Source organism: Haemaphysalis longicornis, unplaced genomic scaffold (assembly GCF_048455015.1).
Source record: "Haemaphysalis longicornis isolate Haplotype H1 unplaced genomic scaffold, Haemaphysalis longicornis Haplotype H1 scaffold_2, whole genome shotgun sequence".
Taxonomy (NCBI): domain Eukaryota; kingdom Metazoa; phylum Arthropoda; class Arachnida; order Ixodida; family Ixodidae; genus Haemaphysalis; species Haemaphysalis longicornis.
In genome coordinates, this window is record NW_027526295.1 from 78,129,493 (window position 1) to 78,157,388 (window position 27,896).

At 46.2% G+C, this 27,896-nt stretch overlaps 1 long non-coding RNA gene across 1 annotated transcript in view; it reads left to right on the forward strand.

Annotated features, from left to right (window-relative positions):
- Nucleotides 1-13,734, forward strand: part of LOC144167206 (uncharacterized) — a 37,898-nt gene extending 24,164 nt beyond the window's left edge. Inside the window, exon 3 of the long non-coding RNA XR_013321884.1 lies at nucleotides 13,605-13,734. This is a non-coding gene — a long non-coding RNA (uncharacterized LOC144167206). The remainder of the gene's footprint in view (nucleotides 1-13,604) is intronic.
- Nucleotides 13,735-27,896: the final 14,162 nt, after the last annotated feature.

Consider the following 27,896-nt stretch of genomic DNA (forward strand, 5'->3'; position numbering starts at 1 on the left):
CACGAAAACGCCACAGAAAATGGGCGAGCGTAAAGAGAGAACGAAAGCATTTTCTAACTGATTTTTCTACTAAATAAATTTGCGTAAACACGCTCAGAGTGGTCGAAACATGGCCTATGGACCCCGGACTTCAATTTGCGTTAGTAATCCCGCGATGTTTACAAATCGCTTCAGTGTCCATTTAAATCAACGATTGCAGCCGATTTGCTCCTTCTTCGCTGCCGGAACGACCTTTAATCTATTTGTGCCATGAAGGGCGAGCTTCTCACTTTTTTGAAGTTATGATCTTTGGTCTTTTCCTGGGAAGGGGGCACGCCATGACGTGTCTTTCTCATTTCGAACTAATGTTTCTATGATGACGGTGAACGCTGCAACGTTTTGGCCAATCCTGGGCAATCTCCCTAACTGGGTATTGTTGCCTTGACAAATTTGCTCCGTGGATTCTCTGCGGTCGCCGCGAGGCACGCGAACACTACCTTTCGGCATTTTCTTGGCTTTTTTACTTCCAGGCTGTGGCGGAAACCTTCGCCAATCCCCCTAAATTGTTATGCTTGGCTTTACAAACGTGCGCTGGAGGAAGTGTAGGTTACCTGATCTCCAAGCCCCATTGATATAGTTGAGAAGTTCTGCAAGTTTCTCGTCAGGCATGTTGCGGATCATTCCGTATGTAATTTTATCGGGTCCCTGGGCCTTGTTGAGAGTGAGTTAATGCAGTGCAGTTTTTAGTTCTTCGGGTGACAAGTCCGAGTTCATTCCTTCATCCTCATCTTCTGGGGCTGATTCTGTGTAAATGATATCGACACGTTTGGTACTACAAGGGGGGTTGAGTGTGTTACGGATCTGTTCTGTGATATCATGTGGTGTACCTCCCATCGCTAAGTGAAGTGGTTGGACGGTGTATTTTGTTTGTGCTGTACCAGTAGTGTTCGAAAGAGCCCCCAGTCCCTTGCCATATGAAGCTTGCCGTTTTAACCTTTCACATACTTGAATGCAATTGGCTTTACTTGTGTCGGCGCACACTTGGGCTTCGTGGTTGAGGCGGTAAAGGCGTTGATTCAGCACGCCGCTACGCTTGTCATGTTTCCAGCATTTGACAATCGCACTGCGCTTTCTCCAGAGGGTAAAAGCGTACTTGTCAATGTACGGATTGGATTCCTCGCGGCCTATTCTTTTGATCTGTTTACGTACCACTGGCAGGATGACGTTGGTTCATTCAGCAAGGGGAATTCCACCTGTGTCAATTTCTTGCAGGTGTTTACGTATATTTGGCAAATTCGTTATATTTGTTGTGGGCCTGTTTAATCGGAGTGCCCGGGAGGCTTGGCGGTCACTGCTAGGCAGGCACACACGAGCGCTAGGCATTTTCTTGGTGTTGTTAACGGCCGGGTGGTCGCTGTGAGGACCGTGCACATGTGCCCGCGCTCGGCCATTTCTTGGTATTTTTAACTGTGGACACAAGAAATTACGATTTGCTGAAGAGCTTCTAACCTAAGAAGTAGTCGAGGGGCACGCCGTTTATGTTTTTTCTGGCCGATTGACACGCTTTTTGAATGAAATGCATGACTGAACGTCCCACGTTCCTCTCCACAGTTCGTCTCATAATATTATTACTAATACATTGGCGCCAATTGAAGTTCTGGGAGCAAAGATAGCGTGAAAGCACAAAACACCTGTGACGCCATTGGGGCAGCTGGTGCTGCGGTCACAAATAGCACACGGCGTTGTCTTCTGAGCACTTCATTCTAGACAAAAGCTTCGTATTAATATGAAATAACAATAAAACAGAATGCCCAAGTTAGGGCGTGGGAATATTTGCAATTTTAATATACTGAATCAAATAAAAAAGTACCCGCCGCGGTTGCTCAGGGGCTAAGGCGTTGCGCGTCTGAGCAAGAGGTCGTGGGTTCGATTCGCTGTCGCGGTGGCCGCTTTTATGATAGAGGCGAAAGCAAAAACGCCCGTGTGTACGAGATTTCGGCGCACATTGAAGATCCCCAGGTGGTCAAACATATTCCAGAGCCCTCCACCACGGCGCGCCCCATCGCCTGCGTTTCGTCGGCGCGTTGAAACCTACAATGAAAATAAAAAATAAAAAGGCATTCAATCAGCTATTAAACTTCAAAACATCTTGTTCGGTTTTTTAAGACTTAGCTAATACCTGGAAGGTACAGTTCTCGTATATGTACACCAAGGTCCCGATAGGAATACATTCAGTACGGGATACATTTGACTTAACTTGTAGTTTTTTCATATGCTTCGTTGAGCGTTCTTACGCCATATCAGCCGTGCTGCTGTGGTAGATATACCCCCATCGAAATGATTACAGGAGAATAAAAACACCACAGAAGTAAGTAGAAATGCCAGACAAAGTGAGTTTTATAATGACTTCTTTGATGAATCTTGCGTTTGTTATGTGAAGGCGATATATGGCACACTAAGGAACAACATAGTATTGGCTTAGCTCTGCTATGCCAGGAGATACGTAGCGTGAGCTAAGGTTCAGCAATCCAGTCCAATCTAGACCAATTCGGTCCAGTCCACTCCAATTCAATCTCACCCAGTACAGTCCAGTCCTGTCCAGTCACTGCTCCTCCCGCATGCTCAGCACGGCTATGACACAACACAATCCAAAACAATCCACTTTCATCCAATCCAATCCAATCCAAATCCAATCCAATGCCCCTCGCGGTTGCGCACACCGGCCCTTCATGGCATACGCGAAGCTGCTCAACTTTGGCCAGTGTAGCTTACGCTACAAAAGTCCACAATCAGCGGCAGGCACCAACCCCGTCAGAATAATCAGAAATACGCCAGAACTCACCTGGCTGCCCACCGTTTCCGTAGTGCGTGTGTCGATCATTTGAAGACGACAGAAGGAGACCGCGCTACCACGCAAATGCTGGGCATGCGGAGTGCCATTTGGAAAGCTCAGAGTGCGCGTTGACTCCGTTGGGCGTTCAACAAAATCGACAAATCATCTAGCGCTAACCGCGCTGGAGGTACCCAGAGGCGTAACGCACACCAGGTAGGGAGGCCGCTCCATACGGCAGTAAAATTCTACATTCAAAATGAATCTCTTGCACAGCAATCATGGTAACATAAATCTTCGAGAGACAGAACCGCACAGTTCTATTTCCAAAACTTGAAATTACTGCTATGAAAAAAACTCTAAAACATTACTCGCGGAGCGAAACTCGAAGACGCACGCAGCAGCATTTACTTGGAGATAACAAATTGCTGCAGTAAATTCTCAAACTTCTGTTTGTTTGCGTCGCATATACTGGCTGAAACAAACAAACTTTCCGTTTTTCCCGTAAATAAGGCAGTATTTATTTATAAAGCCTGAAAGGAGAAGTATTCTTGTTCTACATTTGTCGCAGCCGTAGCAATTACAAAAGTGTCACGTGTTCGTCTTGGGATGGGATTGGACGATCACATCGCAAGGTTCTTCAACTCCGTTCCGATTTTTTTCTGTGCAACAATATACAAGGCACACGACGCTACCGTACGGTGGGCATTCCTGATAACTGAAGAATCGTCATACCAGACTTCGGCCATGTTGTCTATAGAATTGGTCAGATAAGTCTTCCAGCACCGCTAAGAATGGTCACGTTCACCAGCCGAGGCTTACGCAGTGACTGAACGCCCTCCACCTCATCGGAGGTGCTCAACTGCGGGAGGCTTTGCCGCAACCTTTGCAACTTCTGTGGCGCGTCGTTTTGCCGTAAGAGCCGTGTGTTGAGGAACTTGGCCCTAGGCCATGGCACCGCTCAGAACGCCTTTATTCGCACGTCTTCCTCCTCTAACACAGATGGTGATAATGTCCCAAGCTCGTCTTCTTTCCTCAACACACTCCCGCCCGCGACAGTGATTCATGCACACAGACATACACAGGACCCGCGCAGAAAATACCACAAAGATAAAGTTCAGCATCCTGGTTATGATTCGTTGAGCCGGTCGGTCTCAGGTCGTGAGTTGTTTCCTTTTCCACCGGTGCTTCGAGGAGTGATGTAGCTTCCTTATACCGGTTCTGTTTAGCGCTAGCAAGGAATGTTCAACAACACTCGTTTCCGGGGTAGGAGTTAGATGGCGGGCGATCTTGGGTCGAGGTTCTTTGCAACGCCAGATTGATTGGTATTCCTCGGGATTTAGACGCCGTTTTAGTCGGTAAGAGTGCACAGTAGCCCTCATCGCCCTCCTTCGCGAAAATGGTTGACCTCTTCGTTGTTGGAAATCCGCTGCAGTTAGCGTTGGGACTTCAGCTCGAGGACTCCTATGTTGTCCTCCGGCACCCTGCCTAACCTTCCGTGTCTTGCGACAATTCCATTTGTTGTTTACGATGGCACCATTTGAATACAGAGCAGCCAGAACGGAATGTCCTGCTCTCTAGTCACACACTCGATGGGTTCTGTTTCTAGTTCATCGGCCTCTTCACCCTGTGGTATGAGCTCGCTCTGCGGCTGCAGCGTGACACCAGGTGCAGAGTTTACGACGCATACCGAAGACTCAGTGGTTGCCTCCAGGGTCGCTGCTGTCAGCGATTCGTTAGCAGGGACAAAGGGTTCTCCAAAGGCGACTGGAGAGGCGAGTGGAAGGCTGCGTGTCATTCGGAGGGATCTACCTTTAGTGACGGTTTCAGGGGGTCTCCACGAAGTCTTGCCTTTGCTGTCTTGCGGGATTGTACAAACGTAGCCATTTTTTGTTAACGTATCTCGAAGCAGGAAAATAGTTTGAAAAATCATTCCGAGGTATAAATCAGAATCTTCATATTCCTTTCTGTAGTCATCAATGTCCAATAGGTTTCTGACCTGATTGTCGAGCTGTACGAGGGTGATCTGTTCCTGCTGCGCAGATTCGTAGAGGGTTTTCAGCGTACCTGGTTTCACAGGGCGCTGATCCAATGCGTGGTCTGCCGCTTTCACGAGGTCTGAAATCTGAAGTCGTAGGGTGTCTCTGAGCCGTAGCAGTTGGCCCACATCCTCTGCGTCGCCTCCGGGTTCAGAGTGGGTGGTGTGGAGCGTCGAGCAGCCGGCTATGGCGGGCGCCGCCAAAGGGCAAGGCCTCCGAGATGAAGGAATCACAAAGTATCCAAACCAGGAGTTTTCCAGGCCTCGCGAGCCTCGTAGATGCGGTGCGCCGTCATGCAGTCCACTGGGGCGTTCCTCCCACGTTTCACGGCACCAAATGTTGAGGAACTGGGCCCCAGCCCATGGCACCGCTCAGAACGCCTTTTATTCTCACGTCTTCCTCCTCTAACACAGATGGTGATAATGTCCCAAGCTCGTCTTCTTCTTTCCTCAACACCGTGTTCACACCGGGACTGCAATCGGCTGACTCAGCATGTGCTGTGCCCGCAAGGAGCCGGTGCTTACATTAACGCCACGCCAAAGATAACTCTCTGCAGCTTCAAAATCAGTCTGCACACAGTCAGCCAACTCTGTTGCACAGCAATGAAACATGCAGCTAAGAAAACATTACTTAACTCAAAAGCAACTAACAAAAAAATTGGCGCAGCTTGCAAGCTTACATTAGTGGTGCATGGCTGAAGAAATAACAGAGCTGGCGGCACCTCTCCATTCGTCCAATACCCAGCTGGGGCTTTTCTAACGAATTTCCCAACTTTTTTTATTGCCGCTGAAAGCTCTCCATGACCAGCAGTTCGGGAGTGTTTTATCCGCAGCCTTGCACATCTCTCCCAAATAGCATGCGCTAGAATTCGCAGCAACCAGCTTCGCGAATTCGGTGTCGTAGCATGAACTCAGCGTCTGTGCGCATCACTTCAGGCGCGAAGGCACGCGAATTGAGGAGGAGAACAGCTCGCAAGATAACTCCACGAAACCTGGGCTGACTGTTGTCGAATGTCGAGGTGGTCAACCCCAAGCGCTCTATTTTTTCTTGTTGTTTTTGCGAACTCACGTGGCGCAAGCTGTCGCTCAAGCCTGGCCGACACCGCCCGCTCCTGACGCAGCGCATGCTCACACGCGCTGGGCATTTTTTGTTATTTGCTTCTGGCAACCATCAACGTTGGAACAAAAGCTAAAACGGCTCCGCTGTTAACAAAAATACACGTCCAATCGAGGATGCGAACCAGCTCATTGATTTTTTGTTTGATTGTGGGGTTTAACGCGCCGACGCAACGGAGGCGATGAGGCGCGCCGTAGTGGAGGGCTCCGGATTAATTCTGACCACCTGGGGATCTTTATCGTGCGCCGAAATCTCGTACACACGGGCGTTTTTGCTTTTCGCCTCCACCAGAAAAGCGGCCGCCGCGGCCGGGAATCGAACCCGCGACCTCGTGCTCAGCAGCGCAACGCCTTAGCCACTGAGCCACCGCGCCGGGTAACCAGCTCATTGAGACGAACTGCGAACAGTGCTTCAGACCAAACGGCCATACCGTGCATAGCTGTTGGGGAGGGAAATAGGAAGTGTATCCTATTGCCTCTCAATATTTTTTATTCACTCATTCGTAGCTGCTTAAATGTGTTTATTGAGCAATGGTTGTGCCGTAGGGGTCCCCTGATAATTTACGAATGTCTTATCACTAGCGACTACGTTCCTGAGGCATAAAAGCCATCGAAAAAATATGGTCGTACTGCTTAATGCAGTGTTAACTGACACGGCGCAAAACGTGCTTCACGTACCTCTTTTTTTTTGCTGTGCAAAAAAAAAAAAAATTCGCTTCATTTTAAATGCCTCCCGGCGGCTTGGGGCGCTTTTTTTGATGTACGCGAAATACAAAAACGTTCATGTGTTAGAGATTTCGCCCTAGCTAAAAGATTCGCAGGTGGTCGAAATTAACCGGAGTTATTTCCTATGGCGCGCTTTACCGCCTGCGCAGCTTCGGCGCTTTAAAACTGACATTGAGTGAAATTTATTTCCTTATAACCTGTATTACTTTGCTGACTCCTTACTACGTAGCGTACCAGTTGTACAGGCATATGCAGCTTACAGCCTGGGTTTAGCGAAGTCAGCCAAGCGTAGACGGTGCATGTGCAAACCTATTTTGATTTCAACAACCTTACTAAAATTGATACAGTCTACAAATAAACAAACTAAAGCCACACCCTGCTGAGCACAAGTCCTATCGTTGCTTATGGCGTATTCGGTTGGTCGTTTACGAGTGCTTTGGAGTGTTCTGAAAATCGGCTGCGCGTTCGGTTGGTAGAATTGCCTAGAACTACCTTCGGTTTGTTTTTTCGAAGCGTCAGCCTCCTGCTCCGCGCGCTCCCGACCGCTGTGACTTCTAAGTGAGAGCGTGGCACGATGTGGCCGGGAGGACGGGAAACGTGACACAAAACGGCGCGCTTTACCACAGCCGGACTGAATTAGCAACGAGCGCGCATGCGCACCCGCTTATAGAGTTTCTTACAATATACACTAGAGAGGATTCTTGCGCTTGCGTCTATGCGGTTCATATCTAGGCCGTCTGTGTCGTCATTTGCCGCAATTATACATTGCGCTCGCTTTAGTTTCATCGTTGGCTTGGATTGAAACGTTCTAGTGACCGCAAATTAAACAAAGTGCCACAAAAACGCGAAGAATGGTGTTCAATTATGTAAGTGGAAAATCAAAACAGACTGTTATAAAACTAAGTAAAAAAATTCCCGCGCCTTCCCGCGAGGGAACACGAGTAAATGCAGAGCATTGGGGCCGCACTACTGGTTGAAGGCAGCGTTGTTTCCATCGCTTCTTCCGTGATGCTGGAGTAGCAGACACGAGTAAACGTGGGAGCGAGCGTTAACCAAGGAAGGAAGGAGCAACGCAGCGACTGAAGCACGAGCGACCGCTAGCCGCTTCATATTTGCAGCGCGCGCAGTAGAGGGAGATCAGTACGGGGGGGAGAGCGCGCATGCGGATGCAGCGCGCGCCCTTCCACGCCCCACCGCGCTGCAATCACGCACCTGTTACGCCAAGACCGCGACGGAGCGAACGGGCTGACTACGACGCATCGCGCGCCAGCTGCTGTTGAGAAAGAGGAGGGAAGAGGAGAGTAGCACCTGCTGCGGACGCGAAGCTGTTGACGCCGTCCGACGCAGGAAGAGGCGAGGATAAGAAATGCTCTGCATTTAAAAGGAACTAAAGCGTGTTTCTGCCGGAACGGTTGTGCCTGCTCAGGCCAAGGTTGTACTAACGAACAAGGTTAATATTTGGGGAGAAACCTCATTAGAGACTCTGATGTTGTTAAGTTTACCGATTATTGGAACTAATTGGAAGAGTTTGGAAGAGTTTATTGGAAGAGTTTGGAAAGTTTTTTGAATGTGCCTATAAAAACATTGTCTTCGTGGTGAACCGGTGCCCCAACCGCCAAATAGTTTAACAAGAAAGAAGAAACCGCGGCGTTTAACAGTCGTGCACAATGACAAGATAGGACGCATACAAGCGCCCGTATCTGTCGTATCCCCGTGGTCTTATCTTGTCTTCGTCGAAGTACGTTTTGTTTCTTCTTTTCGTCGGCTACAAATTTCGCGGCGGCATATTACCCGCTCAGTCATGCGTCCTTCGACTGCGGCATGAGCAACGTCAGGGGCGATCCCGCACTGCCTGCTGCTTCACCAAACAGGGCTACTACAGAACAGGGAGGATTTGGGCTTCCTTGAAGCTCGTAAACATTTAATGCATAGTGAAGAAAGCAAATCCCGAAAACCCCTTAAGAATGCAATTGTCATGCCAAGACCAAGCCAAAAAGGGGGTCTTCCCATGAACCCTCACGACGGCATGGCTTACAAGGCGCAGTTTCCTCTCTAGTATACTTACTAAAAATCTCTATGCGCCCGCTGCTCCTCCAGCCCGGCCATGGGTTTACCCGACGGCTTCCCGCGCTGGCTGCTCGGTGGCGCTACAGGCGCGCTGCTCCGTGATTGCCGATGCATTCGGTTGTTAAGCTGCCTGTCCGCTCTGATTGCGAGCCGCCGTGGCATCTGGTGAATCTCAGCCAGGGGACCGGAGCGGCCAACCGAATACGCCATTAGATTACCCGGAGACCACCAGCCGACTTAGTCGTAAGGATGGTCAGCGATCCGGCAATAGGCCCAGTCAAGCCAAGGCAGCAAGTAAGCATCATACGGAAGGTGATAAGTAATGTTCAAGCAAGGTGCAGAGAACAGGACAGCACCTTAGAATTGATTTTCCTACTACATTAATTCGCGTTAACACACCCATAAGGTTTCAAACCTGGCCTATTTAATCCACACTTCAATTGGTGCAAGCAATAGACAATGTTTGCGAATCATTTCAGTGTTCATTGGTGAATTTCGCGTTTAAAACTTGGACCTAAGGCGTTCCAATCCTAAAATATGACTCAGTCGGCGTTCGGTGATATATCCACACAAAATATAAAAGGTAGTTTGAAGCGCAGGTTACAGAATAGCGCGCCAAAAATCATACTTTTTCCCGAAATGTGTGCTCCTACGCCCGTCTTTCACCCGTTGGTCATGAGGTAATGCCGGCTTTGTAGCACTAGTATAAATTACGGCTTTGTCTTGCTAAGCGTACAAGCGTAAATGTCTTTGCAGCTATCAGTTAAGCTGTTTTGCAGTGAACCTCCCATGTGATTATCAGATGTGTATGCGTCTGGCGTAAAGAACCTTTTAGTTAGCGATGGAGCAACTACGTGGAGCAACATACATCACCTATGTGCAGCAGGCGTCATTGCATATACAGGATGAAGTCAGTGTCCGTACCTACGCGCGCAGCGAAGACATTACATCCAACGTTTTTCTAATAACGAGCACCCAATTTTAAATGCAGAGCATTTCAGTAACTCACGGTGTCACCCGCGTTGGCGTCCGTAGTCCGCACGCTCACTGCGCATGCGCGTCGAGTCGAGGCGATAGCGAACACTCGCTCGCCAGGGGAATTGGATTGGACTCGAACTCTCTCTCGCGAGGGGCATTGGATTGGATTGGCTTGGATTGGCTTGGCTTGGCTTGGCTTGGCTTGGCTTGGATTGGATTGGATTGGATTTGGATTGGATTGGATTGGATTAAAGTGGATTGTGTTGGATTGTGTTGCGTCATAGCCGCGGCACGTTGCGTCATAGCCGCGGCAGAGGCGCTGGGGCGGGCGTATGTGCAGTACTCTCTCTTCCGCGGTTTCCTCTCCTTCGGGCGCGCTGCGCATATAACCGGTGTGCCGTTCTCCGGCGAAGCAACATCCGCGCTTGGCTCAAACACCTAGAGTCCACGCCGCTTTACAAGTACGCCAACGTCGTCGACTGGGACCGGCTTACGCAGTCCCCTCAACGTATATAAGCGGCGGAGCGCGCGTTCGGGATTCACTCAAGGGCGTCTTTGCTTGGCTTTCGCTTGACGTGACGCTTTGCTTGACTCGAGTAGATGCGACGCATTTACTCGAGTTCCCCCCGTGGGAAGATGCGGGCGGCTTTTTTTTATGACACAGCCTCAAAGGTTGCTTGCTTTCCAAAGCATCGCCCTCAAACCGAGCAAATGCACTCTCGAGACAACCACTGGTAGCATGTTTAGGGCGGACACCTTAGATTTGTACCCATTATAACCGGGTGAGGCAGATACAGGCGGGCACAAAAATCGGTGGAACTGAAAATAGGAGCGCCATCCGGGAAAGAAAGCAGCAGCGCTGGAGGAGGTTTCTGAGAAAGGGCACCCGACCATAGAGAGTTGTAGATCGGCTCATAAAGGCCGCGTTGTTGACTCAGAGCTTTTTTCCAAGTCGCCAAGAGTGAGGACGCTCTCCGGCGTTTTCATGAGTAGGAAATACCGAGAAACTACGCCAGTGCGGAAGAGGTGAAATAAGCTCAATATGCCACTCGACATGACCGCTGTTGGGCAGAACGTGGCCATAAAGAAGACGCGGCAGCCGCGCGATGGTACCCCGATCAACAGAAAGTTCAACAGAAGTTTCAGCAGCATTTACACAGAATCGCGTTAAGAGTATAGCAAGCTTCAAGCATCCCCATTTATTGTTTTAACTAACTCACTATGCCCTTCATGCAAACACGGGCGAAGTAAAAAACTGTGATGCTCTTGCACCGAAATACGTGCACCATAAATCTTTATACGATTGTAATCACAACCTATGACAGGCGAGTGATTATACTGCGAATTACCTCGGCCTCTGACGAACAGAACACAAACGAAGTTGAAATTGTTTGGCAGGCTAGCAGGGCCTTTATACGAAGACATCTTTTACCTTTTCCATCTACGACTTAAGCAAATATATCTGTTCCGTTGCTGCTAATGCTACGAACCACCCCGCACATTTACATCCTAGCAATTTTGAAATCCTTATTAGCAAGAAAATTATGTGAATAAACAAGAGGGATATGTGATGTTTTATTCATGTGGATATTTATACCAGCATTACTCCCTTGCTTGCCTTATACCTCACTAACTTTGGTAATGTGCAAAAATTGGCTACAAGCTCGAAGACAAGAATAAGAACGGAAGCACCGAACCTAACTGGGATTTTGTTAAAATTATTAACTACTACCAGCATATTTAAAACTACACTATTTCAGGATGGTTTCAAATGCCGGTGTCGAACAGATGATGTAAGAATAAAATTTGGTAATATAATTCCAGGAGCTGTGGTTGCAGGCAGCATTCCATTAGAACGGTTTTTCCATTTTGACTAATGCTTTCGTCTGTGGCGGTTATAGGCAAGATATTGTAAAATTGACTTGAGTCTTTAGTTTTTTGTACCTCTTGTAAAAACTTGTACTGCCGTGTTCTGGAGATGTCAAAAGACCCAAAAAGACCCTCTACATAAATAGGACCATTTTGCTTGAGCGGTTCCTTCGTGATAGTGCAGTGCGGAGTCATTTCCATGTACACGCGTTCGTGCTCGAGAAAGCTCTCTGCCCATGGCCCTGCGATTACTGTGTGCCTGGATGCTTGCACTGAGGTTTCCCGTCACGGAGAACTAGGTTTTTCCGGGGGACCTCATGGTGTCCAGGTTTCGAACTGACATTTGGGGAGTGACCGAATCCGGATCCGTCGCCCAGATCTCTGGAGCAAACCGAAAAACGAGGGCGCGGTACACGCCGCAGGAAACTTTTCTTGCTGAGTGCTGGCCAGTGGGACAGGGCCGATCTCTTTTGCTGGGGCTCCTCCAACATCGTAAAGACTCCTGTCCCAGTGGGCGAGGATTCGGGGGAAAGACGACATAAAGTACATGACACGGCTCCAGACAATCCTTCAAACGAGTTGCCGAGCAAACTTCCGTAACCCGGAGACCGCGAAAGACATGGAGGTAGCTCAGTACCGGGTTAGTGAAGAAAAATTACACCCATATCCCCCCCGGGAATGCTGAGTAGGATGCAGAGCATCTCGTGGGTTCCATTTCTGTTTCCGCTTGTGTTTGTACCTGGATTTGGTGTATATGTTGTCTTGCATCTAGTCTTGCATCGATCTAGCTGTTGCTTCCATCGCACTACATCGGAAGAATCAAGTCAAGCACGGAGTCGTCAAGCAAAGTCAAGCGCAGTCAAGCGAGAGCGGCCGCTTGACTGAACGGGGGAACGCGCTCCCCCGCTTATATTCCCGCTTTGAAGGACAGGAGACAACAGAGAAGATTCGCACAGCGAATGCGCAGACGCGCGCTTATGCGCCGAGAGTACTTGTTAATGCAGCGAAGCGCGCGCCCAGCGAGTGCAGCAGCTGTTGTTATGATAATGAGAGGAGAGAGAGTGTTGCACACAGCTTTTGGAGAGAAGAACGGAGGAGAGTTTGCGCACAGCTGGCGCATGCGTAGTAAGCGTGCGGACGCCGCATGCGACAAAGAGTGACAGGGTGCGAGTAAGAGATGCTCTGCATCTAAAAAATTTCTTCTCCAATCGAGGAGTACGCAAAGTGTTATGGGCCCACTGTGAGGCCGTGCTGTGGAACCGAGTGCTTGGGAAGGGGCTAAGGTTGCCACCCCCTGTAAGGTTTTTTTGTCTCCTATGGTAGGATTCCGGCAATGAGCACCTGTGGGTGAGCGGCAACCTTATTGCAGGGGACGCATCATTTTTTTTTTGGTATAGTCTGACGCCCTTCTGAGGTGGCAGATCGGACTTAAAAAGAAGTCAGATTTGTGAAGTCCAGAGCAAAACGTCACTGCCCCCATATCTCTTACAAACTCCCAGAAACCCCTCCCTTTTTTCCTACCCATTCTGTCACAACCCAGCCCATTCCGATACTTCCTAGGGGAAATTCCGCGAGCCTTTCCGGGCCCGCTCTCTTGGTCTTGGTGTCGCTTGAGCAGCTTTCACCCCTTTACTTTATCTCCGCCACTGGGTGGTCCCCATCTCTCTTGCTGTTTGCCCAGGTTATGTATGTGTAAATTGGTTTAAGCCAGTTATGCTTAAGAGGTTTGACGCAAGTTTGGTGGTGAAGGCAACTTGATTTACTTTCACTTCATAATCCTCAATTACTCAGCGTGGCTCTGATTTGCTTAACTGAAAACTCTCGGCCCTTCAAGCATCTCGTAAATCATATAGAATTCTTAGCGAGCTGCAGGTGCGGGCAAAACGCTGTTATTCTTGCTGCCTTTTTGGTGTAGTTTGCATTCTACGTAACAGAAATGCTTTGGTAGACCTCAGCAACTCACAGCAATTTTAATATCAATCATTACTACCATATCTCCAGTTGACGCTGCTGGCCTTGGGGGCTACAAATGCTATTTGGATGTCCTTTGGTGTTTGGCGGACGGCGTGTTTAACCCCAGCGAACCTAGAGAGGCGATCGACTTCCGTGCGGGTATTGAGAAAGTATGCAGGTAAGTAATTCTATTGGTAAGCGTTTGTCTCGAGAAGCGCTTAACGTGCTACTGCCGTAGCGATACTAAAGTGAATACCTTGGCGTGTTGGTTGGATATGATAAAAAGAAAAGATAGTGCAGCTGCAGCGCAGGGATTTTAAATATCGTATTTTGTTGCATAATGATCGCACCCGTGAAGTTTGTTGTCAAAATTCAGATTTTTTAAATTTCCACCGCAATGAACCCACTAATTCTTCAAAGCACTGCATTTTGTATCAATTTGCAAAGCGGCTGGCGGTGGTGTGCGGAGTTTTCATTATGTTTTGTATTATTTGTATTATGTTCATGAGACCTATCGTAAAAACTTGTGACCCGCAAATTGCTTGCGTTTTCTGTGCTCAATATATATATATATATATATATAGACAATATATGTGTAAATAATTAGGTATATATTCTTGTTATTATGCTGTGCTCGCTACCAGGCCCAAGCGTCAGATAGCGTTGTTGTAGTTATAAATACCCCAGAATGTAAAGGAGAACGCAGCCGCCCAGATAGCCGTATAGGTAATGCATTCGAGATCAAATCGAAAGGTGTGGGTTCGGTCCCCACTCTGGGCGCGTGTTTTCCTTTCTTTATTTCTTTCTTACGTCTACTCGAAAATTATGGTAACTTCAGTAACCGTAGTTAAAAAGAGCCAGCAACACCCCAATGCCTCCTCTGGCGTTGAACACTGCCGACCTATCTTTCTGTATTTCCTCAACGAGCCCCATATTTCCTAACTACATTCTGCGAAAGCCTACCGAGAGACTCGGTACTGGCAGCCTTGATACCAAGGTCCCATTAGGAGGCCTCGTGCCAGTCAACCGTCATGACAGGCTGTAGACGTTTGAGTCATGCCCCGGGGGTTGAAAAGAATGTCCCCCTCTGCCCGTGTAGCCAGAGTGGCGCTGCCGATTACCCTTAAGGGTCAGATACAGTTGTTGTAAATATAAATACCCCAGCAAGTGAAACAGAGCACAGTCGCCCACATAGCCGAACTGTAAGGCATTCCAGTTCAAATCGAAAGGTGTAGGTTCAGTCCCCACTCTTGGCGCCGGTGCTTCTTTCTTTCTTTCTTTTTTCTTTCTTTCTTTTTTCTTTCTTGCCTATGTATATTTAAAAAGGTTAACTTCACTAGCCGTAGTAAAAAAAGGAGCGTAACAACACAGCTGTGTCTTCTTTGGTGTTGTAGACTACATACCAATCTTTCTACGTGTATATCATCATCATCATCATCATCACCAGCCTGTCTACGCCCACTGCAGGGCAAAGGCCTCTCCCATTATTCTCCAATTACCTCGTTCCTGTGCCAACTGTGACCAATTTATCCCCGCAAACTTCTTGATCTCATCTGCCCATCTAACTTTCTGCCGCCCCCTGCAGCGCTTGCCTTCTCTAGGGATCCACTCTGTTACCCTTAATGACCAGCGGTTATCTTGCCTTCGCATTACATGCCCCGCCCAAGTCAATTTCTTCTTCTTAATTTCTACTAATATGTCTTTAACACCAGTTTGCTCCCTGACCCACTGCGCTCTCTTCTTGTATCTTAATGTTACACCTATCATTTTCCGCTCCATTGCCCGCTGAGTCGTTCTCAAATTAAGTTGAACCCTCTTAGAGAGCCTCCAAGTTTCTGCCCCTAGGTGAGTACCGGTAAGATACAGCTGTCATACACTTTCTTCTTCAACGACAATGGTAGGCTGTTATTCATTATCTGATAATGTCTGCCATATGCACCCCACCCCATTCTGATCCGTCTAATTATCTCTGCCTCATGGTTGGGATCTGGGGTCACAACTTGGCCTAAGTATATATATTCGCTTACCACTTCCACTGTCTCGCCATCTATCTCAAACTGCTGTGCTGTCCCGGGGTTATTGATCATTACTTTAGTTTTCTGCGAATTAATTTTCAGGCCCACGGTTCTACTCTGTTCGCCCAGTGCGGAAAGCATGCTTTGCAATTCGTCCCCCGAGTTACTTAGCAAGGCAACGTCATCAGCAAATCTGAGGTTACTGAGGTATTCTCCATTAACCCTTACTCCCACCTGTTGCCAATCCAACGTTCTGAATACTTCTTGTAAGCATGCTGTGAATAACATTGGAGAGATTGTGTCTCCTTGTCTGACACCCTTCCTTATAGGTATTTTACTGCTCTCCTTATGGAGGATGATGGTAGCTGTAGACCCATTATAGATATCCTCTAGTATTCTTATATAATGCTCATCTACCCCCTGGTTGCGTAATTCCTGAATGACTGCTGGGGTTTCGACCGAGTCAAATGCCTTCTCATAATCTCTGAAGGCTATATATAGGGGTTGAGTATACTCAGCGCACTTCTCTATCACCTGATTGATCGTGTGAATATGGTCCATTGTTGAATAACCTTTACGGAACCATGCTTGTTCTTTAGGTTTACTGAAATCTAAGGTTGCAGAGATTCGGTTAGCGATTACCTTGGTAAATACCTTGTAGACGATTGACAGTAAGCTGATCGGCCTGTAGTTTTTCAAGTTCTTCATGTCGCCTTTCTTATGGATTAGGATGATGACCGCGTTCTTCCAAGATTCCGGTACCATTGCGGTCATTAGGCATTGCGTATACAGGTTTGCCAGTTTTTCAAGTACAATTCTCCGCCATCCTTCAAGAGGTCTGCTGTTATCTGATCCTCACCAGGTGCTTTGCCCCCTTTCATTTCTTTCAAAGCCTTCCTTACTTCTTCGGTCGTTACTGGTGGGATGTCTATCTCCTCTGAAGTACTGTCTCGTTCGGCATTATCCTGTATGTCCCGGCTACTGTACAGATCCCTATAGAGCTCCTCGGCCACTATGACTATTTTATCCCTATTTGTGATGACATCGCCTTGCTTATCCTTAAGTGCATACATCTGATTTTTCCCCACGCCAAGACGTCTCTTTACTGCTTTCAGGCTACCTCCGTTCTTTACAGCGTATTCGATCCTCTCCATATTATACTTCCGTATGTCAGCTGTCTTGCGCTTATTGATTAACTTCGAGAGCTCTGCTAGTTCTATTCTGTCAGCTGCGGTTGAGATTCTCATGGTTTGCCGTTTCCTGATTAGATCTTTCGTCTCCTGTGAAAGTTTACCAGTATCCTGTCTAGCTATAGTGCCTCCGACTTCTACTGCACACTCCGTGAGAATGCGTGTAAGGTTGTTGCTGGCTTCCTGTGTCGTAAGCTCGGCTTCCTCGTTAAGGGCTGAATATCGGTTCTGCAGCGCGATCCTGAATTCTTCTACCTTACGTCTTACTGTTTGCTCATTTATCGGCTTCTTTCGTACTAGCTTGTTGCAGTCCTTCCTCAACTCTAGCCTAATTCGAGATCTTACCATACGGTGGTCACTACACCTTACCCTTCCGAGCACTTCCAAATCCTGCACGACGCCAGGGTTATCGCATAATATGAAGTCTATTTCATTTTTGTGCTCCCCATTCGGGCTCCTCCAGGTCCACTTCCGACTCTCCAGTTTACAGAAGAAGGTATTCATTATGCTTAGGTTATTCCGTTCTGCAAACTCAAGTAGTACGTCCCCCCTGCTATTTCTACAGCCCAGACCATAGTTCCCAACTGCCTTGTCTCCAGCCTGATTCTTGCCTACTTTAGCATTGAAGTCCCCCATAACTACAGTATACGGCGTTTTTACTTTAGCCATTGCCGATTCCACATCTTCATAGAAGCGTTCCACTACTTGGTCGTCGTGGCTGGATGTGGGCGCGTAGCCCTGCACGACCTTGAGCTTGTTCCTCTTATTGAGCCTAATTACAACAGCTGCTGCCCTTTCGTTAATGCTGTAGTATTCGTCTATGTTGCCAGCTATGCTTTTATTGACTAGAAATCCCACTCCCAGTTCTCTTCTGTCCTCTAGACCACGGTAACATAAGACATGTCCATTTTTCAGCACCGTAAGGGCTTCGCCTGCCCTCCTAGCCTCGCTAAGCCCTATTACATCCCATTTAATGCCCTCTAATTCCTCCAACAACACCTCGAGACTTGCTTCGCTAGATAAGGTTAGCACGTTAAACGTTGCCAGGTTCAGATTCCATTGGCGGCCTGTCCGGATCCAGTGATTCTTAGCACCCTCTGCTGCGTCACAGGTCTGACCGCCGCCGTGGTCAGTTGCTTCGCAGCCGCTGGGGACTGAGGGCCGAGGGTTAGTTGGCGTATTCATGGGAGGTTGTGGGCGGTACTACACCAGGGTGGCCAATCCTGCTCTGGTGAGGGAATGCATTACCGGCAATGGTCGCCGGGGTCAGGCCGCACCCAGAGCCCCTTTGTGCAATTCCATCAATACGCGGATTTTTTTTAATCCGGTGGGAATTGTCCGGCACCGGGATTCGAACTACGGTACTTCTGCACGCGAGGCGGGTGTTCTACCTCTACGCCATCGCTGCATATTCTGCATATTCTGCATCGCTGGATATTGACCGCAGCCGTGGCCAAGTGGTTAGGGCACCCGCCACGACTGCGGGAGGTGGCAGGATCGAACCCCACCGCCGGATACCCACCGGTTGATCAGGGTACAAGCGACCCCCGCCCCGGTGCCCGGGCTTACCTAGCGGAGTGTACGCTTGGGGGAGGTTCTCCAGGTATGTCGTCCTCAGCGCTCGGTGGGCTTAAGGCGCTCTGATACGTGTATATATAAATATATATATATATATAGTAAATAATGGGTATAGCTTCTAAAAAACTTCATTTGTCGACATTTTGGTCGGATGCCGATCTTTATCAAGAACACATTTCATATTTTTCAGTACGTGTTTCTAAGCTTGTCGTCCAACGATGCCGAAAAAAAAAAGAGTTGTGGGATTTGGGGTGAAAAGCAACAACAAACACACACTCTCGGCGAGGTGAGGTAAAGGGTTACAAAAAAAGAGAAAGAGAAAAAGAAAAAAAGAATCAAAAAGAAACATAAACATGGAGAGGGGAGAGAAGAGCACAAAACCCTTTCAAAACGCTGTCCTGTATCGTATGTCGGCTTGTAGGACGAGTGACAGTTACCTCCCGCTTCAGAAGGGCGCCGCTACGCTCAACAAAGGAAAGCGCAAAGAAGGAACATGAAGGCTCTCACAAAATCACTGGGGGGCACCAAATTCCAACGCTAACTGACATTACGGGAAGAGTTTAAGGGAACTGGTCGCAGTCGCACACATGTTTCTGTGACGCCAACCCTACAAATAAAGAGGAAGGTTGGTTAAAAGTGTTGGTACGATCTCCGCACTGTGGCTCAAAACATGCACTATTCCGTCGACCGGCAGGACGGGCGGGCGGGATTCACGATTCTTAGGTCAATTCTTCCGCCTTGTTCGGGCAGCCGAAGGGGTCGTCCCTGACCATGAACCCAGGTAAAGGCGCTTAACAAAACGTATAAGTAAACCCTCCACTGCTGCTGTTAAGGTTTGTTACTTTGTGCCAGCATTCCATTTATATATATATATATATATATATATATATATATATATATATATTAATAACAAAAGACAAAAGGATAACGAACAAAAGTATATTAACGTTTCGGCTTGGGGCAAGCCTTCATCAGAAGGCTTGTCCCAAGCCGAAACGTTAATACACTTTTGTTCGTTACCCTTGAGTCTTTTCTTTTACTGTACATTTTTACCGGCCCCATCGCACCCTATTCCTACGCATATATATATATATATATATATATATATATATATATATATATATATATATATATATATATATATATATATATATATATATATATATATATATATATATATATATATATATATACCCAGGCAGCACAGGATTCTTTGGCCTAAAATAGGGCGGTGTACTTTGGCCGGTGATTTTCTGGCCGGCCGTTTTCCGGCAGCCATGTTCGGCCCATGTCCAAATGTGGGCCTTTTGGCCGTATACGGCCGTACTCCCATGGCTGTCCAACGGCCAGTGTCCGTCAGCCAGTCGACCGGCTTACGGTCATACGGCCAGATTCCAGCCGTAGGGCTCCGGCCATTCCAAAGCAACCCGTGTACGGCCGAAGTACGGCCACCGGAGGACAGCCGCGATGCGGTCGTCGGACTCCAGCCGGACTAAAGCTACCGGAAATACGGCCGTGCTACGGGCATTGGAGTTCAGCCACAGTACGTTAACTGTACTGAGGCCGGTCACTGCATGTCGCGCAAGCAGATGACTCATTCGCGCAGTGCAGAAGCAGCACAAACCCAGCACTTTGGGTCCAATGCAGCCACATCAAAGTGAGCTCGCGCGCAACCACCAGCCGTCAAGCTTTCAGCGCAGCCTTCCTTAATTACCAGCCTCTGTTGACAGCAAAATTCATTTATTAAACAGTGCTCACAAATTTTCGTTCCTTTAATTGCTGTGCCTCTTTTACTACCGAACACAGAAAATATTCAGTTCTTTGTAGAGCTTGAATAGATGTATTGTCCAGGTCCTGATATCCTGTGTGGGGCGGCTTACCTGTAATGTCTTCCGGTGTGTCTTATGATGTTTCTGGCTTGTTGCGACAATTGCTCCTCCTGGGAGGAGACATTGAGGCCAATCCTGCTCCTGACACGGCTAAAATTGCTAAACAGCTAGAAAATATACCTGCTGACATAAAGCACATAAAAGAAAAGCGACTAACCGATATAGAGAAAAAATTGGACGCCTTGGCGATTCTGGAGGACAAAGTTGCTGCTTGCGAAACTCAAATAGCTTCTATGAGTACCCTAATTCAGCAACTTGAAAAGCAAGTTTATCAGCTCGAAAACCATAGTAGAAGATGAAACCTGATAGTGTACGGCTTACCGGAAAATGAAAACGAGACCAGTGACACACTTGAACATGTTGTCAACAAAGAAGTAATTTAAGACATACTTGAGCTTGAACCAATTAAGATTGAGCGCATCCATCGAATAGGTAGGCCAGCACCAAACAAAATTAGACCAGTTATGTTTAGGGCAAAAGACGCAAACGACAGGATCTCAATTCTTAAGCAAGGATCTAAGCTGAAATATTCAGATTTCTCCATTGGTGAAGATTTCTCCCGTAGAGTGCGAGACGTCAGAGGTAAACTGTGGGCAAGTTCGAAACCGAACCGCGACAAAAAAGAAAACGTATCGTTAGTTTTCGACAAAATATTCATCAATACCAACGTTTACACTTCGGATACCGAAAAAGATGAACGCATACTTCTACGAAAAAACTACGAACGAAAGCCAAATCGTCCAGTGACGAGGCAACATGCACAGGCACTAAACCACGCATCGTGAACAAAAACATTTCCACATGGCCAATCATCCAAAAAACCAGGAGCACCCCTAACAGTAATGCGAACACAACCAAAGAAAAGCAACTGCGCCTGCTGAACTTGAATGCTCGTAGTCTAAAAAAATAAAACTGACCAGTTTGAAATTATTTTTCTTCAAAATGACCCGCACATTGTCGTAGTGACAGAAACTTGGCTCCGAAGCGAAATAACAGATGATAGCGTCTTCCCCGCGTTATATCGCACAATACGTAAAGACAGGGCTTCCAGAGGCGGGGCCGTGGCCGTTCTTTTAAAGAACAACATACAGGCCGTTTTGTTGCCTGGTATCGATGAACTTGAATGCTTGTGCATAAAGGTTTGGTTTGGGGGGTACTCATTTGTTCTTTACGCGTTTTACAGGCCTCCTGATCCCTCGTCGGAATATCTAATTAAACTTCGAGAGCACATGTCAAAATATATTAACAGCAAAATTTTTCTGATTGGGGATTTTAACCTGCCGGGAATTGACTGGAAACGATTGATGGCTTGTTCAGAATTTTTGAAGCACACAAACAGTGTTTGACATGATGCTTACACATAACCTAATTCAAGTTGTAAACGAGCCAACTCGTGTACAGGGCCCCTGTAGTTCTCTTTTGGATCTTGTATTTATTCCCCGCGATTTTGACAAATATTCTGTTGCAATAGAACCAGGAATATCTGACCACCGCTTAGTATGCGTTACTGTACCCCTTCTCAAGTTAAGCTCCCAAGATAAGTCCACGACGCGGTGTTTCAAAGATTACTCACGAGCTAACTACAAATCTGTGCTTGAATATCTAGAAATATGTCTTGCTGATTTCGGCGGGGATGACGTTTGCAACCTATGGGACCGGTTTAAAGACATGTGCCATTACTGCCTTGACAACTTCATATCGAGCAAGCGCAAAAAAATCGCAAGCGTACACCCTGGATAACACATAAAATCATTCATTTGAAACGCAAACTCAAAAGATTAAAGAAGAAGAATGCACAGCCTGACGTCATCAGATAGATTAAAAATGCTTTGCAAAGCACAGTGCGCTGCTCAAAGGATTACTACTTTGAAACACTCCTGCCAAACTTCATGAAAAATGATCGTGATAAATTTTGGCATTATATTACTCACAAAAAGCAGCCTGTAAGGGAAATAAGAGTCGATGGGGACCTAATTTCTGACCCTGGAATCATTGCTCAACATTTTAATCATTATTTTCACAGTGTGTTTTCTCCTGCGTGAACGTGTCCACTGTTAATATCGGATCCTGGCATTTATGACGCTGATTTTGTATCTTACTCTGGTCTACTATCTATGCTGTTAAATTTGAAAACCAAGTCTTCTTGTGGTGCAGACAAAATTCCAAACGTCTTTTTACGCAGATATGCCGAACTACTTGCTAAGTTTCTGGTTATATTATTTCGCAATTCTTTGTCCACTGGGAAGCTACCGAGTTACTAGAGGATGGCTCTGATTGTTCCTGTTTTTAAAAAAGGTGACCGGTCCAGCTTTCAAAATTACCGTCCGAGATCTTTAACGTCTCAATGCTGCAAGATCATTGAACATAATATTTCTAAACAGATTTTTGAATTTCTAGACGAAATCGCCATACTAACAAATTTTCAACATGGTTTTAGAAAAGGTTATTCCACGGTAACACAATTGGTGACAATAATTCATTCATTTGCAGCGTGTCTTGACAACAATGGCCAAATTGATGCTATATTTTTAGATTTCAAAAAAGCCTTCGACAAGGTACCACATGACAAATTATAGCAAAACTTAAAAACATTCACATTCCGGATATTTTTGTTACTTGGATTGCAGCCTACCTATCCAACCGCCAACAGCTTGTAAAAATTAACGAAGAACAATCTCAGTGTCTTCCTGTCACCTCTTGGGTTCCACAAGGTAGTGTTTTGGGATTATTGCTTTTTCTGTTGTATATTAACGATTTAGTAACTGTTGTTGACCCTACTGTTCAAATTCGATTGTTCGCTGACGACTGTGTTTTGTTTCGGGAAGTCACAAGTACTAATGATCAAAACGAACTCGAGAAAAACATTGAAAACGTGCGTAAGTGGTGTGTAGAATGGGGAATGAAATTAAATTTGGAAAAAAGTGTATATCTTTGTGTAACAAGAAAGAAAAACCCCAGTGAACATGTGTATAAATTAGGATCGTCTTCACTCACACAGGTTGACAGCTATAAGTACCTCGGCGTTACATTAACAAGCAACTTATCATGGAACTTCCACATAGATAATATTTGCTCGTCTGCCTTCCGGAAATTATGCTTCCTAAGATATAAGCTCAGAAATTCCCCTCCAAACGTTAAGCTTCTTAGTTATTTTTCTTTCGTTAGGCCGAAGCTGGAGTATGCGAGTATCGTGTGGGACCCCCATACTAATCAAAACATTAAGAAACTTGAAAGGATTCAGCGGAAGGCCATTCGGTTTGTTTATTCTAGGTTTTCGCGAAGGGACTCCCCCACAGACCTAATGCTAGCTAATAATATTCCTTCCCTTCAGGATCGTAGAAAAAAGTCCCGCCTTGATTTTTTCTCTCTTATATATAATCGCAAACTTGCCCTTGATCCAACCCCTTTTCTTTCTCCATTAAACACAACACCGACAAGACATCACCAACCAAATGCACTAACTCCGTACTTCGCGAAAACGGACACGTTCAAATTTGAGTTTTTTCCACGCACCATTTCAGACTGGAACCAGATAACCGAATGAAGTACTTGCGATACTCAGTAACTGTGCATTGTTTTTTGTGTATGTTTTGTTGTGTTGCTCTTTGCATTGTACCATGCCCTCCTGCATGGACCTAAGTGTGGTCCGGAGTGTGTATTAAATAAAAAAAAAAAATAAACGGGGAAAGAGGATGGGGACGGGGGCGGCAGAGGGCGCATACTTTAGTGGGTTGAAGTTCAGGCAGATAAATTGCGCCGCTTCTAGCCAATTTCTTTTAGGGCAATATTCCGGAACACTTTCATGCTATGACTACATAAACTATTTTTATAACAGTTGCTTGACCAATTTTGATGTATATAAAACCGGCGTGAATGCCTTTACGAAGCGTTTTGGTTCTCAACAAAACACTCAGGAGCATTTAATATAACTCCTTCACAAAAAAGTATGTCCAGTTTTTGCCCATTTTTCTTGCAAAGACATTTTCTACTCGATCAACTTTTCTGATGATCTTGCGCAGGGCTGATCCTAAGAAGGAGCGAACAGGTACTTTCATTTTCAATCTATTTTAATGTTGTTTTCATGAGTATACGTCCACACCACTTAATAGTCCAAAAGAACCTAATTTTCTTCTAATGTCATACTACGTTCAAAAAAGTCTAGATGCGTTGCGAATGACGCCCTGCTTCAGGTGGCTGCAGTTGTATCCCTCTGTGTTCACGCAAGGAAAGGCGTAAAATTAGAGTTACATAATTTGTTTCAAACCAATAACATAGCAATGGTAGCATGCATACAGGAAACCTTGCATACTGCAACAAATAGGGCAATAAATATTTTATTGGTCAAGGTTGAATGCGTAGGGTTCTCAACCCGTCGGAGGCAAACTTACGCCTCTGGAAGTTTATTTATTTATTTATTTATTTTTATTCATTTATTTATTCATTGTTTTATTTATTTATTTATTTGTTTGATGACTGCTTGCCTTTGCATGCATTACAGAAGGGAGATACATAACATTAAATATGAGACACAATAACAAAATAATTCTACAAAGCGGACTGAAAATCGTCAATATAAACAGTTAATGCAATCATACGTGGAAGATAATTACACTGCAGTATTGATGTAAAATAAAATGAATCGCGCAAGGCGTCACCTTTAAAGGAAGTTAATAATTTGCTTTAAGCTAGCGGTCCCACTTTGCGATATGTAGAATGGCGCTTGGACATACTTCTCCCCTTCTACTAAAGTTTTCGAATGATAGATATTACGAAAAAAGTTCAACCTGTGGTTTCGTCTGTGATCTTTCACGACCTGCCATTTCAGTTTACTTTTACTTTCTCTCATGCTAAGTTGAGCGTGCCAATTACCTAATACGAATCGCACTCACATATTCTGCATGTTTTCCAGCGTATCAACCAGCTCTTTGGTGTAGGGATCTACGAAAACACATGCGTACTTCAAGATTGAGTGCACATGAGTGAAATACGGTTGTTCTTTTCAGTTAGATGGAGGTTCACTGAAATTTCGTCTCAGAAAGCCAAAAAAATACGCAGCCGTAACTTGTATGGTGTGAACCTGCTATTTAACCTCTAACCACTCCCTAAATAAACTCCTAGTTATTTATATTGCTGGGCTGTTGTCACAGCAGCATAATTTACGGTATACGTATTCAATTGGAATCAAGGTTTTCTTGTAAAGGTGCCGTAACACACTGTTTAACATACAAAAACATTTCTGAATCATCACACCAGGATGTTATTAAATTCGAATAAAGCTGCAGGTATACGGAATTATGTTCATTCGCTATAGTCCAGTAAACTACACAGTACTTTTGAACAAAGCTATAGGGCCAATAGTAATAACAATGCGAAAACCGATTCATTCAGTCCATAGGATGAAATGTACTACGCAGAAGGTGATATGGAACACCATCATTTGCTTTTTTGCAGTCAACCACTCCGCTCACCAAACCAAACTCCTCAACCAGTCAACCAGGAGTTTGGTTGACTCCAGTCAACCAAACGGTCAACCACTTTAAGCTTATGTATTGCAAGAGGCAAATCGTGCGTGAACTCAACAATCTGCGTTGAGCAAGAAAATCCTGACAAAATCCATGTTTGCTAGGATGCTGGCGATTATGTTCAATTACCTTCAAACATCGATTACCTTCAAACATCGCAACTAAATTTATAGCTAATCTTCGTCAGTGACAAGGCTCTGTTGTTATCGCAAATTTAAAATATATTTTTTAAATAGGCAGTCATAAAATCCCATGAAGTAACATAGTGCAGGGCATGAAGTTGATCCTACCAATGCACGAACGAGTCTCTTATACGTTTATCACCAACAACATAGTGCAACATTGCTTGTCGCAGATTAATTGTGAGCAGAATAACATGCGCTTTTGCTCGCACTTGCCTTTCTTTTGTGGGGATTCCTTGACATGGTGGTGGTTTAGCTCCTGTGTGGTGGCCGCTTGCTCGACGCCCTTGAAGGCCAGTTATTTTGGTAAACCATCTCCATCTCGGATCGGACATCTCTGCCGGGTCGATGTCTCCAATGCTCTCCATATCTTGAGGGGGCGAATAGCCTCGAGCTGATGCGTCGGCGAAGCCGGCGGCAGAGGCGTGGTAGCAGCGATGACTGGTGAGGCTTAGCTCACCCGTCGGTGTGGCACAGTCTTCTTGTGGCAATAAATGACATTTCGATGGCCTAAAAGGTTCCCTGCTAAAGTCCAGTCAGTCCTTGCACCTTGCCCGTTCACCGAGAACACTCATTACTGCTTGACAAACGATTTTCGTTCATTTAAAACGTAGAAACACGGAGCGGGTGAAAAACGCGTCCGCGTTGTTCGGCTCCCTAACGGCTTTTTCTCCCCCCAGGAAAAAACCGGTCGGTCTCCTTCCAAACACGTCTGTGCATGAATTCTCGGTGCCCAGGCGCGTGCCGTTGTTCGGCTGTATGCCGTTTGCCGAAAAAATGACGTATAACCAGATACCTTACGTAGACCGGTCTCCTCTTGAACACCGGTTGCCAAATATTCTGTGGCCGTTCGCTTGCCGTAATTCGGCCGAGGACAGCTAACCGAATGAAAGATGTATATTCTGGGGCCATACGTCGGCCGGTATCCTTCATAACACTGGTTGCCTGAAGAAAACGAATATTCTACCGCCGGACGCGTGGTTCACCGTTGAAACAACGAATGCACGGCAGCCGCGCTCCGGCCGGTCTCCTTTCGAACACACACTGCCGCAAGAATACGCATATTCTGTGGCCGGTCGCTTGCCGTGCTTCGGCCGATTACCGCTTCCTGAAGAAAAAACAGATGCCCTAAGGCCGTACTTCGGCCGTTCTCTTTCTCAACATCGGCAGCCGTAAGAGAACTGAATATCTGGCAGCCGGTTAGCTGCCGTTGTGCGTCCAGACACGGGCGGACGGAAAAATACCGAAGCACTGGTTGCCGAATGTTGGCCGTTCAACACATGACCAGTGGCTTCCAGAAGCCGGATGCTGGCCGGACATGCCAGAAAGCGGCCATAGACCGGCCGGTCATGGGGGACACTTTCTGTGCCGCCTGGGTATATATATATATATATATATCGTAACTATGAGTATGAGCGGACGCCTCAGAGCACGTCGACCTAACGTAGCGCTATCCACCTAAGAGGGTATGCGGTGCATCGGTGCAAGAAGTAGCAGAAGAACGCTCAGTGTCTGGTCTTGCGGAACCCTGCTCTCGGCCCCTTGCGTGTGCACGTCTCGACCGTGAATATACCCATCTCTAGGCGGCTACACAGGTGTCGGCAATCTCCTTTGCAAGATATATATATATATATATATATATATATATATATATATATATATATATATATATATATATATATATATATATATATATAAATATATATATATATATATATATATATATATATATATATAAATATATATATATATATATATATATATATATATATATAAATATAGCAGAACAGAAAGATACGGGACGAGGAATTCTGTAAGGACATATATCAGGGTTGCAGTCGTCATTGCCAGTGCTATTCGGCTGTTTCCGAAATATTTAATAGTGCCGAATGACGTGTATTCGTCATGTTTCTTTGATACAGTAATAAATAGGCGAAAATATAAGTCGAGAAAAAATCCGCCTT